The 12,106-nt window shown below is 49.3% G+C and overlaps 1 protein-coding gene across 6 annotated transcripts in view; it reads left to right on the top strand.

Moving 5' to 3' along the window:
- The window catches only part of BCL9L (BCL9 like), a 170,943-nt gene that overhangs the window by 25,553 nt on the left and 133,284 nt on the right, over positions 1–12,106 (top strand). For 5 of the 6 annotated variants that reach the window (XM_078870093.1, XM_078870092.1, XM_078870099.1 and 2 more), the window contains exon 2: positions 3,580–3,623. The gene's annotated coding sequence lies outside the window, so the exon portion shown is untranslated. Of the gene's footprint in view, positions 1–3,579; positions 3,657–12,106 lie in introns of all 6 variants that reach the window. The other variant, XM_078870094.1, reaches the window with a different exon arrangement.

Below are 12,106 nucleotides of genomic sequence, written 5' to 3' on the forward strand. Positions count from 1 at the left end.
TACTTTGCACTCCTGTTATTTTTACTGGTAGGAATCCACTGGTTCCACCAGCCCACAGGGGATTATTGTGTCCGTCCGTCGTGCAGGAAGGGGCTGGGTGGGGAGGGAGGGGCTGGGTGGGGAGGGTGGGGAGGGGCTGGGTGGGGAGGGTGGGGCTGGGTGTGGATGGGAGGGGAGGGTGTGGAGGGTGGGGGTGGGAGGGGTAGGGCTGTGTGAGGAGGGGCTGGTCACCCCGTGGTGCCCTTATAAAACTCAACGTTTAACCTACTCACGCCGGCTTGTGACCGCCCTCACAGTCGGGCATATTTGCGGAATACACCACGCCGCCGTTGACCCTGGCCATTGACCGAGCAACCCAACGTTCCTACCAGCTCCCTCAGCAGGAGGAATGTGTTTTGTATCGTTTGTTGTAACTTGCTGACCCACCCCGACTGGACATCTGTCAAAAAGAGCTTCAGAGCCTCCTCGGATTCCTCCTCCAGTCTAGATCGAGATTCTGATTCTGCACCATAAAAGAGTGGCGATTTGCATGGTGGTGGTGGCGGCTGCTATGATAACTTTTTGGGGAAGCACGTGGCATGAGCCGTGCCGTATCTTATCTCGGTGTAGTACCGCGCCGCGATCCGGTGACACCAGAAATAACCCCACCCACCCCACTTCTCTGGCGATAACAAGAAGTTAGTTGATCAAATGCGGCCGTGTAGGGACACGGGTAATTATTAATCACGAAAGCTACGCGGGTTTATGATAATGACTCGGTTGAAGATGGAGTGCCACTTTCACCCAAGGTGCAGGCTGTGATTCAATCTATTGCAGATTTGTTGTTGTTTTTACTCTGTTCATGTAATGGAAACGTAAACATCTGTCAGCTAACGCCTATTCGGATGTTGACGGAGACACTAGGGGCTTTATCGTAAATAATTTCACTTTCATTGTCTATTTTTCTGGCTCAGCACCTCACTAATTATGTTGTCGAAGGTGACTTGCTCTCGAGATGGTCTCGTAACAATAAATACGTCTTTATTAACCAATAAACAATAAACTCCTTTCAGTCTCTCTCTCCCAACCGTCAAAGCGTGTGCTTATTTAACTCCACCGCCTGTTGATGGCACTTGCACCTTTTTTACTCCGCTTACAATGCGGGTTTTCAGGGGTACTCAGTGCAATGTAATAAAAACATATTTTTACAGACGTTTTGTCAAGCCACTGCTGGATGAAGGCCTCTCCGCGCTGTGTCTTAACACGGGGCGGGGGACGGTTGTTTCACCATACTTCACCGCCACTGGTTAACTGCGGTTTGGTGACGGTAGGGCTTTGCCGTCGATTCAGACCTCGCTCGCCACCGCTGTTAGCCGTGGCTCGGTGTTGAACGGCGGTCGCCGGATACACGTGGCACAATGCGCTTGCGTCTTGCAGCACTGGCTTCATCACAAACCCGGCAAAGGTAAAGGTGCAGCCCTGCAGTTTGCTTGGGCAGACCACTGCTGGGCTCCGCCAGTCGGAGCTCTCAGCCCTCTAGAGAGTAACTTGCCCAACTCTTCGACTCTGGCCAGATGCCAGTACTGTCGCGTATAAAATGTTGATACGTGCAAGTCGTCATCATATTACATATTTGAACGCCTCGTACATGCATCAGTGACGATTGAGATTTGGAGAAATGATGCATTAATTGTATTTCATGGATACTTACAGCCCCCAGTGTTTAATTGTTTTTAGCGGAATAAAAAAATTAACACGTTCATTTACATTGCAGTGTGCGATTCACATGTAGCGGTTCTAATTAAGCACCAGGCTCGCATGGTTTTTTAGTTTTGTATTTATGGTAACACTTTGCCTGTGGCTTACATGTGTAATGTGCACTATATTGCACAAATACAAACATCCCCCGTATGGCCTAAACAAACTTGTGCGGCAAGTGTTGTTAGCGAGCACCTATGAAGTACAGGAGTACAATAACAATCGGCATTCGCTGATAAGTGGCGGTAACATCATCACGGTGCCTGTGCCAGGCTGTGTGCACGTTAAGGCCACGTCAAGTGTCGAACGCCTGCTGGCAGGAAGTCACGGGACAGACCCAGGTGCCATAAATTGACTGACTGAGGTGACTTGCAGATGCACCACCTGTGCCCCCTACTGTGCTAGCTTGCTGTGTTTTAACCGCCCGGCTCTCCGCTCGTTGTTGTGAGCGTCACTCCTCTGCCCTCTGTTGCTGCTTGAGGGCGACTGCCTCCAACTGCCCAGTAGCCTTGTTCACTATACAGTAGTATATTACACACACATGCATGTGCATAATTCAATCACATGCACATATCGCAGGTTCAATAACCACTGATGCGTGCACACGCGTACTGTGACACAGAGTACGTCTTGTTACTCTCGGGCACGGCCTGCATATATTTTTCTATGAAAAAACCCTTTATCGGGAATTAATGTGTGAAATATTAATTTTTTTCTCTCTTTGTACCCGAGCTGTATTTTGCAAATCACCGAAAGTGCACTCCGTGCAGCCCAACCAATTTGCGAGTCGGGTGGCGTGCTCTGAAATATCGCGCAACGGCGACGCTCGAAAATAAATGGCGGGGCGTGCGCTGCAATTCCCCGAAAAAGCGTTCACACATCGAAACGCGGTAAAAATAAACGAGTCGCCGGGCAGGGAAGGTTAATGGAGGGTCCTCCACGCTTCCGATGTGATTATGGCGAAGAATTCTCGCGGTTGTTCGCCGGTAGTCGCTTGCCGTTAAGTGGTCGGTAAGAAAAGGACGGCGGAAATGGGCGGTTGGGCGGTAAAAATGGGGACTCAATCCCGTTGGAAATGCAATTTGTCTGCAGCGGATTGTTTGCAGGCGGCGCGCGCGGGCACATCCCTAGCGAGGTGGGTGGGGGTGGAGGGGGGGGGAACTGCTGCAAATTGATTTTGTGGCAGAGTAATTTTGACAGCTCACGTCCCACGTAGTTTTCAGCCCGGCCTTTTAGTGACGCGAGATGCCGTCTCGCAAGGTGCGAGACACCTTGCGACAGGCGGAGAAAGGGGGGGTGTTGATTAATTTTGAGAGTCAACGGGTTGGAGGCTGCGGGGGGGGTGAGACCAAAGGGATTATGGGAATGGATTAGCTACTGGTGGTCAGAGTGGCACTGGGCCAATGTGAAATACCACTTGGGGGAGGCCCCCCCCCACCCCCTGATTCTCGGGATTCCGAGTGCTGTCACAACCCTCTCCGACGGAAGTGTTCCGCGTGGTTTGACGGAAACTGCGCCGAACGCTCACGGTAATAAGCCATGCGCTCGCATTCAGCAGTTGCTGGGTGCCTGTCCGCGGATTACGTTTCTTGTTATCGAGGAGGATGGCTGTCGGGGTTGGGTTTTCTCCGTCAAGGTTAACCAGGTCGCGATCACGCTCGCCAGAGATTTGCACGAAGTGCCGCTGTGCATGCATCGCATCGAGCCGTCGTGACGTCTCGTTTTATTCCCCTGTTGACCACGATGACGCGAGTCCATATATTCGCAATGAATTGATGCCTTTCTCTGGTGCAATGCAACTTCATTTTTGCTTTGTGTCCTCTTGCCGCCCTCTCTGTTCAGGAGCCATCGGCTGTCACGTGGTGCACAGCTGCTACCTGCTGCCGGTAAGTTGGTGGTGCCCCCGAATACTTTGCCAGGTGAAGAGAAGTGTGCGTGGCACTTGGTTTTGGATTGAAGCTTGCGCGTTTGTCCCATTGTTGTCCTTCCACGTTTTTTTTGTCTCTCGGCATTGCATCGGAACAAAAAGTAGATGACAGTGCTCAGTTCATATGCTCTCAGGCAAGGCGTGACGACTGCTTTGGTGAGAGGGAGTGAAAGGAAATACCTACATTTATTTCACCGAGAGCCAATCGCCCTCCCAGACGCTCATTGATAAATTGTACGTGACAGTCTCGTGGTGTTTCAGTGCAGAGATGGCTTCTTTTGACAGGTTATAAAGGGCTGCAGTGCATCTGTGGAGCTAGATGATCGAAAACGACTTGTGGTGCGCGACACATGGATATTCCATACGATTGACATGATGCATAACATTGATGTACAAGCCAATGTAAAATGTGGTTATCTTATTAATAAAGTATCAAAATGCTGTCAATAAAATGTCGAAACATACGACGCAATCATTTCATTGACGACTTTGTGATTGCAAAATCATTGGAGGCTACATAATTTTCAAAGAAAGCTTTGATAAGCATTTCCAGTGTATTGAATGCTACAATTCCATCCCTCACCTACCCGATTATCCTTACGCTCTGTCCCACAGTGGTCCAATTCCTGCACTGGAGTGACTTTAAATCCCAAAATACATTAGTCGGAGCCCAAAGCCCATTCGGTCATATTTTATTGCTCGTAATTTTTCTTCTTCATCTAGCTGCTCTTGCGCGTTGCCGCATGCAGCAATAGGAGGTAATATTTATGGCCGTTGTTTGGTGTTTGACCAAGTCACGCCTGTGCCAATCTGAGTAAATCCCTGTATCTCATTCACAGCCTCTGTGCATAGCAACAATATCCCGAGTGAAGCAACGCATGGACGCTGCACAATTGAAATCCTTGCTAACAGAGCAACGTAGTATTACCCTGTTCTCTGGATTATGGTTTATATTTCCCCCCTCTCCCTGTATTTTTAAGCAAAAGTTGGGGTGCGTGTGTTATAATCCACTAATTTCATTTGTGCCCAGATTGATTTGTATAACTTTATGGACATCGGTACAATTACTCAATAGAGATTACACAAGTTTAGAGGTGCGTCTTACTTGCTTGATAGGTCATAATTCTTAATGGGCCTCGTGACAATTCATCCTCCACATCCCCCAATGCTTGCGATTAAAAAAATGATCACGAGTTGCGATTTGATTAAAGAGTCCGCCCAGTAAACTAGCCAATACTTAATTTGGAGCTTTCGTGACTGCAGGAATTACTCTTTGGTTCTTTCGGTAAAGTCACGTATCAAGAGAAAATAATGCATTAAATACTAGCATACGATCGCAATCGAAACGTCGTATGCTAGTATTTAATTTATAATTTTCTCTTGATACGTGACTTTACCGAAAGAACCAAAGAGAAACATGCCAATATTGGATCGGTTGGAAATGTCGGACTGACGTTGGTCCATCATTCGATGATTACTGGGCATTCTCATTTTAACTTCACGGAGCATTGCAGCGCCTCCGGTCGAATCGCGTGAACGAATCACGCACGGCATGCATTGGGTGCGCCTTACTTGCCGGAGCGTTTTACAATCCGGAGCAGGGCCGTCCCTCGGGTGTACGGCGAATAGGGGCGACCGCCCGGGGCCCCGCGCTTTGGGGGGGTGGGGGGATGGAATAGTTTGAAGGCATTGGGGGAGGGGGGGTTGCCCACACAGTGTGGTTTGCCCCGGGCCCCTCACCCCCAGCCCCCCTCCCTATGGAGAACCCCGATCCAGAGCATACGCGTCTTCTTAAAGTGCGAAGAGAGCCCTTGTAGGTTAAGATTTCTGCACAAAAACGAAAGTAAACAAAACAAAATCAATGCGTCGCTTCAAACATCTCTTTTTTTTTTTGCCGTCTACTTTTTACACCTGCTAGGTGACGGCGGCTGCAGTGTGTGCTGGGGAAATGTGTGGGACGGGTAGAGTGTGTTCGACAAGAGGGTGCGCGTGTGCGTGTGTGCGGGTGTGTGCGTGTGCGCGAGTGTGCGTGTGCGCGAACACGCAACAGTCGTTGCCGCCGTAGATTAATACAATCAGCCGTAGCGAGGCTGATGGGTGCTTGGCGGCGGCTTTGGCGATCGCCGGCGCGAAGTTGGCAGCGTGCGGACGGGCTCCGTTGGTGGCGGTTGTTGCCCCGCAAACAATCGCTTCACGCGTCAGCGTTGGCACCTCGCGAAATCAAATCGGTATGGCTTCCGAGACGTACGGAAGCGAATGCGTGTGCACAACAAACACGGACGTAAGTAATGTGTGCACGTTTTAATTAGTCTGTTGGCCCGGTTGATTAAATGACACCCCCCTCACCCCCCCATCTCTGGCTACCAAGCAGTATAAATGGGTTACACCACCGCAGTTAGTCAATCGGCAGAGTGTGTGTACTCCCAGCTCTTCCGAGACGTTTGACCGGTGTGGAAGAGTAGGCAGAAGTCCTGCTCGAGGGGGCTATCTGGAGCTGCCTCAAGCCGAGGTCCTTATGCCAGCAGTGGTGAGAGTGAGCAGATGGGATGAGCACAATTTAATCTGTGGTCCCGTTGCATATTAACTCCTGACAACGTTTACATTTTTGTTGTCAAGAAATTGAAAGTTCATCAGAATTTCTCCCACTATCCCGCTCCCCCCCCCCTCTCCTGCAATGCGTCAGCGCAGAACGCTCGTTTCAGGAGCAGAAAAAGGTAGCCCTGAGTTGCTGCCTGGGCCAGGCATCCTGCTAAGTGGAGGTTACGTTTCAATTTGTTGAGCTGTAAACGGCGGTTGCCTGAGAATTTTGACCTTTGAGCGGCAACATTCGTCAAACGTGGAGCGATAAGTGACGTGGCCTTGCAGCGGCGGGGTGGCCCTGCCTTGCCGGCGCTGCTCCGCCCCGGCAAGTCGCACGCCGTAGCAGGCGCAGGTTCACACTTCCGCGTCGCACCCCACGAAGAGCCTCGGCTGAGGCTCCCCCCTGCGTTGTAGACGGTACGCTTTCGCAGTGACGTCGTCGTCGTCGTTGGCTCACCGTCGGTCAACTTCTGCGATGCAGTGTTGCACCCCAGCGCCTGCACACAAACTCATTTATCTGCTCCATTTCTTCGACGGACGTAGTCTCGGATGCCGTTCCGTACCTTGGCTGCCACTCCACCATTATCCTTAATCATAGTTATTGTTTCTTCATAATCAACGTTTTTGGGTTTAGATCGCGTTATTTATAAATGTGTCGTAACCCTCCACCACCCAACACGGCCAATCAGTAAAAAAGTGTCACGTTGACAAAAGACAAATAGTTCACTGCTTTAGCCCACCGGTGTGTTGAAGCGTGAAACCACAACATTTACAATTTGAGTACGACGTTTCGCTGGTAATTGCATCCAGCATCATCGGGCAATTCGCCAGAATGGTGAGGCTCTGCTGTGTCTCCCGTTCTTATATAGAGCAGCAGCAGAGTGACGTCATCATTAACTCATTAACTCTTTCTTGCCACAAATGAAAGCGCAATACCTCGCCGATCGCGTCGAGGAGCATAAACCGTCTTTGCGTGAACTCCGGTCATCCTCGCAGCAGCAGCTCTTGGTGGCTGGCCATCGAACAAAGGACGGTCACCGCATCGCGCGGTTTCAGGTGCGCTTCTGCGGCCATCTGCAACTCTCTTCTTTCCGATATTAGGAAGCCACTGGAGCTGTTCACTTATAAATCTCGACTGAAAACTCATTTCTTCAGAAGTGTTTTTTGTTACGATTTAAAGCTTTCGTGACTGCAGGGATTCATCTTCTTGGTTCTTCCGGTAAAGTCATGTAGAAGGGAAATAATAAAATAATAAAAATAAAACATGATAAAATAATTATCACGATGTTTCGGAGGCAACACAAGCTTCCATTTTCAGGTGGAACCTGGATATCCAGGGCCTACCTTGGCTCCTCCCACCCTCAACCAGTATATATACAAGGCCTGTTTTCTTGGAATTTCTCTTACTTGATACAGCTATCGTGCTGTGACGGTTCCACCTGAAGACGGAAGCTTGTGTTGCCTCTGAAACGTCGTGAGAATTATTTTATGATGTTTTATTTTTATTATTTCCCTTCTACGTGACTTTACCGAAAGAACCAAGAAGACTGCTTTTTGTGTTTAGTTTGTTGTCCTTCCCCCGCACCTTTGATGAGCACGGTTGGCTACGTACGGTGCGAAAGAAGTTCAACATATGTACATGCATCGTCCATTGTCCCTTCTCGCCATGAGGCATCCTGCCCAATCCTGCGTGCTGTTCTTAGTAGCTTGAATGATGTTATTAACCTGTGTGTGTGTTCACCAATCCACGACTTCCTCTGTCTTTCAGGGTAATTCCATGGGTGCGTCTCTCCATGCTTCTTTGCGCAATTTTTACTTTTTGTTCTGTATTTTTCCTTTATGGCCGTGTTTCTGAACTGTGCGTCAGAGTATGCAGTTAAAATATATTTTTTTGTTTAAAATGTGCAAATAGGCTCATGAGAAGGTCAATATTTATGATTGTAATCATTAAAATTTAAAAGTAATGTTTCTTTTTGGAAATAATATTTTATAAGACGTGTAATAGTTATACTAATTTTCAGCCCTTATTTAAATCATTGCTGTGTGAACATCTGTCCAGGACATATCAGTTATGGGAGTTGTTTGTCCATACTTCACCACACTGGTCATCACGCATTGGTGACTCACTGCTAAGGTTACGGCGATATCATTTTACGACATCAGATTTCGGGGATGTGACTGAGCGCGATATCACCTTCCCCCAACGTTGTGATGATGTTTAGCATTTTTTGTTGTCGCTTTTTATCTTTTCTTTGCTTCCAGTACGAATAGAGATCACTCAAAATTATTTTAACTGCTGTTCAATCAAAATGAGTCGTCCATATGTCTTTTATTTAGTCTTTGCAACTTTACAATCTGCGCCGCTTGCAACGTGCAACATGTTCCCTTGCGGGTTATGGGACATCGCCCACGCCGGCAGTTGTGGAAGTGGGTTGTGAAGTCCTTTCGATGTTGCCCACAAATGGCAGGGAGGTTGTATATCGCGATGTCGTGGCCCAAAGTGGACACTTGAAAACGGTCTGAAACGACATTTAAAAAAATTGCTGTTGCATTACAAATACGACGATCATGCTTCAGTTCCCGCTCTCGGCCAACATCGGTGACGAACATCTGAACCTCATTTCATGAGTTGGTGTCTCAAAGACTCTTTGACAGTTTGGGAGGCCTTAATCCAGCACAATACAAGTTGTGTTTCATTAAACAGGCACTGTAGTAGTTAGCGAGAAAATTGCTCTAAATATCAATGAACGAACATGCAAGTAAGACGATAACGAAAACTAAATTAGCCTCTTAAATGTTAGCGAAATGCATCGTAGGGGACGCTAGCACACGTCTAGGCAGCTCTTGTAAGTAATTATAGTAATTTACAGCTCTTCGTCAATCTATCAATGGCGTGTCGGTCATGGGGAGTTGTTTGACCACACTTCACCATTCGTGAAGAGAGGGGGGTCTGGGACCCCGTAAGATTTCACTCGCCACCGATGTTATCTGTACCCACGAATTAAACTCGGGTGGCTCATTTCAAGTCGAGTGCGCTAACCGCGGCGACACTGCATCGCCCCGCTCGTAAGTAAAGTCATTCGCGATTCAACAACAAAGCAGTGTCATCTGATTCACCCTTCCCGCCTTGGACCGGAGCCCCCCCCCCTTTCCGTGCCGTCAAAATAAAACAAACAGACGGATCCTGAAGCTTCGGGGAAAGCTGCGCCTGTGGCCGCCGCCGTCGCCGCTGCCGCCGCACTCACTTTCTCGGAAACGTCCATTGTGATCCATCGCCGAGGCCGAGCGCGCGTGATTGCGTGATTCACTTTGGCTCGTCACGCCGGAGCAGGTGAAAGGGGGAGAGCGCTGGGGGGGCGGGGGGGGCGGTCCGTTTGTTGTGTTACAGAGTGGCCTGTGAACCCGCGGAGTTTAGCATTTGCACAGTGAGCAGCGCGTGCCTCTCTGTTTATTGGCCCAACAACAAGGAACAACTTGACCTTTTGGAACCTCAAAGGCTCCTTCCCTGTGGCTTTGGGAGAAGCCCTCTGAGCCCGCAACGGGGCGAAACCAAAAAAAACACACCGATAAAACGGAATTCTGAGGATTCTCAGGATTCGGCATAAATGCACGTGCAAACGGGGGATTTTACACCATTGCTCATTGACGGATACACGTACGGCGATTCCACCCGCTTGCTTGCTCACTTACTCATCCGCTCACCGCGACGCTCACTTGCTTGCTAACAAGCTCATTCTTTAACTTACTCACTTGCTCACTCGGGCCCCACTCGCTCACTTGCTTGCCCCCCAGTCGCTAACTCACTCATTCAATTACCTGCTCATTCACTTCCTCGCTAACCCCCAAACGCTTGTTAAACCACTCGTGGCACTCTTTCCATCAATCGCTAACTCACTCGTTCACTCTCGCAGTCACTCATTCGTGCAGTCGCTCACCTCCCTGGCTCGCTCACTCAACCACACCACGCTCGCTCGCTCATTCAGTCGCTCGTTCGCTTGCGTGCGCATGATCACTGCACGGTTGGAAGAAGTGATGGTGGCCAAGTTCAGGTGACAGCATCGTCATCCGAGTGTCATTTAAATCCATTGGTGACAAATTATACGGGTTGAACAAAATGTAATTTTCTCATCACTGCGGCATTTTACCAATATATTTACACTATCGGACAAAACAAACCTTCCAGGACAAACCGGATGAAAGACGAACTCGGAAAGCGTGAAAGATGTGGCTGTACCAGTAGTGACCCTGAACCAGCTGCGAGCCAGTGGCTAGCTACGCACGGTGCGAAAGAGGTTCAACATCATACATACGTAGATACAAGACACTGGCAATCATTGCCATGGGGCCAAGACCATGAGCTCAGGCCAGATATCTCACTCAACGATTACGGTAGAGCTGAAGTGTACTGTTTGCTACCCCTGGTGGTACCGATTTTGGCTCTCGCCATACGGGGACTTGCCGCGGCAGAAAGGGGGCGACGCTGGAATACGATGAAATCGGACACCCGACGAAATCAATGATCAGAGATTTGCCCATATATGGAAGAAAGTAGGCGTGATGTCGGCCTCTTGTGGGTCGCGAATTGAGGTTAATCGTAATAGATTCAGTTCAGTCAATCCGGCAGTCGCTCAAAGTTGATCGGGCAACAATCTTCAAAATGTCTATTCATTGGCAAGGGATTAATTGGCAGTCTATTAATTGGCAAGCGATAATTTGGATCGAGTAGTCGTGTGACACACCCCCCTTTATTTGATTGGCTAATATCAGCAAGATCGGTGATTTCATCGCAGTCTGCTTTTATTGTACCACGGCGCCCTCCGCATGGGCAAGCATGCTTCGCTCGCTCCTTGTCGTGGGCGGCACCTGTCTGGGAATCCGTAGCGCGCTGTCTCAGGCCAGATTATGTTATAATAACGATCTACAAGCCTGCGTTTTTACACTCTGTATCTGTGGGAATGCTATTGGTACGCACGTTTGCGAGTGTGACCCAAAAGAACGAGAGAGAGTGAATTTAATTCCGTGCCTAAGTATATCCGTACGGCCCTTGGCGTTCCCGCTGCTGGACTAGGGCCTCCCCCACTCTCCACGTAAGTTGTGGGGGATTATTTGACCGCACACCACCAACCACACTGGTTAGTGCGGGTTAGTGAAGATGAGGAGCTTGGACGTGCGAGCTTAGAAGTACATTACAACAATTGATTTTGCTGCACTGCTCTCTGTTGTCCACCCGGTGGTCACCCATCCGAGCGCTATCCAGTCTCAAACCTGCTTAGCTTCCGGATTTAATTAGATTGGTTACATTCCGCGTGATTGCTTTCCACTCTGCTGGGTGATGGGAACAATGTCACCTGCTCAGACACATCTTGTGCCTTCATTTGCCTCTCTAAACAAACACAGGTGCCTTGGGTTATATTTGGAAGAATGGGTCATAGTGTGCTCGCCCCCAAAACCTTCAGAACTTTACAGAAATACTGGAGTGATTCTCAAAGCCTTCAGTATGTAGATATGAGACAATGTTTAGTAATTTGTAACGGTTTGGGTGCAGGTGTTGGGATGGGTTGTTGCATAGTGGGGAGCGTTATGGTCGCGATTAGCACACCGTGCTGTGAACCCAGTGACCCGAGTTTGATTCCTGCTCACGCTAAACACCGGTAACGATTATCTGAACCGGTCCTGGGCCTTCCCTACGTCGACTTAGCCTCAAATGGGTACCCGGTGATGTGTGTAAACATCGCCACTGGGGAGACAAAGGCGGCCGGGCATGGTGCTGGCCACCCGCCCTCCCCTTGTGTGCCGTGCCGGCCTTCATAGGTGCTCGCCAACAGCACTTGCCCCAACACTCTGTTAACGCTATTTCGGGGA

The sequence above is a fragment of the Lampetra fluviatilis genome, chromosome 29 (assembly GCF_964198595.1).
Source record: "Lampetra fluviatilis chromosome 29, kcLamFluv1.1, whole genome shotgun sequence".
Lineage (NCBI taxonomy): Eukaryota > Metazoa > Chordata > Hyperoartia > Petromyzontiformes > Petromyzontidae > Lampetra > Lampetra fluviatilis.